We start from the raw sequence: 4,677 nt of genomic DNA, 5'->3' as shown, positions 1-4,677 counted from the left end.
AACCAAAGAGAAATTGAATAAAACAAAAGAAAACACCAGCGATACTTAGCTCAATCAAAGTAGGATTTGCCTCCTCTTTGCCTCCCTCGTGACTCCCACAGGACTCCAATGTCTTTGTCAGTCTTGCTCCCACAGGACTCCAATGTCTTTGTCAGTCTTCGTCTGGTTGACGCTGAAGCCTAAGCTCCAGGAAAGAGCCACCTAAGATGGACACCTGATTGCTGAGTTCTCACAGCTGTGGGGGCACATCCCTCTAATTAGTTAACTTTCTTCAGCTGGTGGGCGACAGCAGATTGTTCCTGCCTATTGTAATGCAGGGTTGAGGCGCGTGACCCACTGAGACCTGTGTTACAGGTTGAGTTGAGCAGATCTGAGATTTAAAATCTCTCAGAAATTGCCGTTTTAGCTACAATAAATACAGAACAATTATACAGGGTAGAATAAATGAAACAGAGAAGTCTATTTAAACAAGAATATAACTTACAGTGATTGCTGAGTCAGTAGGTAGTGTCCTCACCGGCTCAAGATGCACACTATATACTGGGCCTGCGTGCGCATTCAGGTAGGCCCGCCCCGGGGCCGGCTACGTTTATAGATTTCTCAGTAGGTGAACGCTTGCATAGTGAGGTCAAGGGTAGTACCCATAGAGTCCAGTAGAGGGCTCTTCTGTGCTTATATAACTAGGGTTACAATATGTAACCCGTCGTTATGATCCCGCAGAATATCCTCTATATAGCAGATGTGCTCAACACAGCTCAACATGTTCAGTTTTAGCACCAGTTCTGCTACCTAGACAGTTGTTTAGGTCCCTCTCAGCACTCTGTGAACTTCTGATTTGAGGTTTGGTCATCAGTTACCTGTTTGATGTTGCCATCCTTGTCACGGTACAGTGTGTAAAGCTGATAGACTTTTCCATTCTGAACAAAATCTTCAGCCTCGTCCCAGAGCAGATTCTTCTTGGGGTTATTCTCACTTTTCTTCACTTCATTTTCATTTACGGCCTGTAGAGGAGGACAAGTCCCAGACTGTTAGTTAAGATTGCAAAGTGTGGTCATAAGCTCTGCTAAGTGCAAGTCTCATTTGTTTAATGCAAAGATGTTGTGACACCAGAGTAACTTATTCAGCTGTGTGTTATCTTTTAACAAAACGTGTCTGTTTTCAACTGCTAAAACAAGGAAGCCATGGAATCAGCCCATGGCTTGCTCATTCTTACAAATGAATAGAGTAACCACTTATTTATTGCAATTCTTGGTATATGATTTTGTGTTTTCATACATATTCCGGATATTATGTCTGTGTTTAATACTACAAAGCACTTATTGTATCATAGTAAAGATACTTCCATCCTCTAAGCTTATACGCATTTTAGCAAAATAACAGAGTATTTGTGTCTGAATATTTTGAGAAACAAAAGCTGTGGTGTTATGATGAAGGCATTATTTAATAGAATATCATTATTCTTCGTAATAGAAACTGCAAGCCCTATAGTCTGTTATTCAGCCATCTGATTGAACCATTGTCTATACACATATTCATTTCACCACCTCCGCCTACGTATCTAATGTCTATATGCAAACCCTTGTGTTGCATTTTGCCTTCCAGGGGGTAGCCTGCGAGTACAACAGGCTACCGTTCGGCTACTCCCTATCTCCAAGCACATTCTGCAAATGTGTGGCTGAACACCAGGATAGAACAAGATTTTTGATTTTTAAAACAAATTTTATTTGCATTTGTTTTAATACCCACCCTGCAAAAGAGTCGGAACAAACCTAATACATCACACAATCAAATAAATAAATAAACAGATTTTCATGACTACCAAATAAATATCATTTGAAAACACGATTTGAAAGCGTTTTACCCATTTAAAAACATCCTCTTTTACACACTTTAAAAACAAAAACTACACCTATCCTTTAAAACTTCAATATTAGAGAGTCATTCTCCCCCAGTGAGCACAGAACCTGCCCAACAGCCCACACATCCAGAAACCCCTGCAGATGATTGATCAGCGTATAGTACGCATGCTCCACCCTCAGACAGAGCACTGCATCCGTCCAATCCCACTCCAGCAAGTTGGTTCTTGCTTTTCCAGATTGCTAATTTTGCATTAGCAAACAAGACATTTATCAATAGTAGGGTTTCCTTCTTTTTCAGGATGTATTTGGGGTCATGGGCAAAAAGTGGTATGGAGAACACCTCCCCGAACCCTTCCACCCACCCCGGTAAACATTTTTTAAGATCAGCCAATCTGGGACAGGACACCACTAAATGCTCCAATGTTTCTGCCATAAAACAGAACGGACAGCCCCCCCTTGTGCCTGGGTCAAAATGAGCTCTGTATTTATTAGTGGCTATTGCACCGTGTATAATTCTCCATTGGATGTCAGCCATCAGATTTATACAGGATCCGCCAGCTGCCCTGAGGGGAAAAGCCCAAGCCAAACATATCCGTCCACCTCTACTCTCTGACGCCTGCGAGATAACTGAGGTTTAGCACCTTTACGCAGCTAAGATCTAGCTTCTTTCCATTGCAGGAGCTGAACTTTCCAGGTGTTAGAGTCCGCAGTGATAGCAGGACACCATCCTCCTCTCTCCATTCCCCCACCGCAGGACCCACACTCAAGGCAGGAAAGACATACTCATGTCCCTTTCTCCACTGGTCAGCCAGATCTGCATCCAGAGCAAAAGTCTGGTGGGATGGCGACAGCGACTACCACACCTCATCTAAGTTCTCCAAAACTCGGGTTGATCGAATGCCCGTCACCTCAGCCAGTTTCTCTGTGGAGACCCCCGACAAATGGCCAAGTTTTACCACTCCCGCTTCAATGAACACATTTTTTAGGGTGGCTGAAGAGAAAAAGGTTCCAGAAAGAAAACCAGTGTCAAACAGCCACATCCCAGGCCGGGGGTCAGGTGGTCTGGTAAAACTCAGAATCTTCCAGGAATTGATGACTGCGCAGTAAAAAGGTGCAAGTCCAGTTATCTTGTACGCAGGGGCCTTCAGCAGAAACAGGTGTTTATCAAAACCAAAGCCCCCTGCCCTCCAGAGCAACAACCGGGCCATAGCCAGCCAGCAGGGAGAGGCACCTTACAGCAACCGCGGAGCTGCCTGCAGTCTAAAAGCAGCAGTCCTTGCAGTAATGTCCACATGGCCCTGCACCCCCTCCGCCAAAGGTAGGTACAGGACCGATGCTGGCACCCAGTGATGACCCGACCAGAAGAAATCCACGAGGAGCCGCAGCAGTTGTTTCATGAGACCCGGCGGTGGGGTTAACACCTGGAGTCTGTGCCACAGAGACGAGGCAACCAGATTGTTGGCTACAAGAACTCTTCCCCTGTAGGACAGCTGGGGTAGCAGCCATTTCCATTTGGCTAATATTGCTTGCACCTTTCCCAGCAATCCCTCCCAGTTCTGTGCCACTATGTCCTCAGACCCCAATCAAACTCCCAGGACCTTTAAACCCTTGTTTCCCCAGCTGAGGTTACCAGGAAAACTGGGCCTATTTCCTAGACTCCACTGACCTACCAAAACTGCCTCACTCTTCTCCCAATTAACTTTGGCTGAAGCAGCCTTCCTATACAAAGCTAAACTGTCCTGTAGCTCCTGGATATCTCGCTGACCCTGAACAAAGGCACTGACATCCTGAGCTGACTCTGGCAGACACAGGCCCCTCAGCCGGTTTCTAAGTCTGCACAAAAGGGGCTCAATGGCAATGCTGTATAATAGGCCTGAGATAGGGCAGCCATGCCTGATCCCCCTTTTAACTGGTACACTGCCCTCCCCCCACCTTCACAACACAACATGCATCACTGTAAAAACACTTCACCCAGGACGAAAAATGCTCCCCAACACCAAAAGCCTGCAAAGTGGCAGCCAGAAAAGTGTGATCCACACCAGAGTTCCCGTTAGAATATTTTTTCGCCGGTCAACATGTCCGTTAAAGTTTAAATCTTTCGGACAAAATGAGAAAAGTGCCGGTCAAAGGTCTTCTTTGTTATTTATTGTGCTTTAAAACAAATTGATATGATTCGATATAAAACAAACTAATTACAGTAGATTAACTATTCAAAAGTGTACAGTAACTTATAATAACACGGGAATAATAAACGGAGCGCTCTCTCCCTCTCCTGGCAGCCCGTCATTATCATGCAGCTCGCGGATCAGTAATGAGGAGGGATGTAACGATACCAAAAACTCACGGTACGATAATATCGCGATAAAAAGTCCACGGTACGATATTTATCGCGATATTGAAAAATAAAGGAAAAAAATGTGAATTATTATTTTTTCTTTATTAAATAATTAGGGCTGTCAAGTTAACGCGTTAATAACGCAAAAAAAATAACGCCACTAATTATTTTAACGCGATTAACGCATGTGTATTTTTTGTCCTAGGCCGCCCCGTAGTTTCAGAGCGCATCGAGTTTACCGACAACTGCGCAGAGCGCTTGACTTTATGCAGGTATCCAGACAGCGGGACATTGTGGGAAAAGTCAGCACATCAGCACGGATACAACACAACATGATTGCAGCGTCCAGGCAGCTCCCGTTCGAGCATATGCCTTGAGTTGCACATAGCTCCAACGATCCAACACACACACACACACACACACACACACACACACACACACACACACACACACACACACACACACACACACACACACACACAG

This window comes from Notothenia coriiceps, unplaced genomic scaffold, assembly GCF_000735185.1.
Source record: "Notothenia coriiceps isolate Sejong01 unplaced genomic scaffold, NC01 NC01_scaffold00030214, whole genome shotgun sequence".
NCBI classification, from domain to species: Eukaryota; Metazoa; Chordata; class Actinopteri; order Perciformes; family Nototheniidae; genus Notothenia; species Notothenia coriiceps.
The sequence above is the reverse complement of the archived record's forward strand: the minus strand, read 5'-3'. Positions refer to the sequence as shown.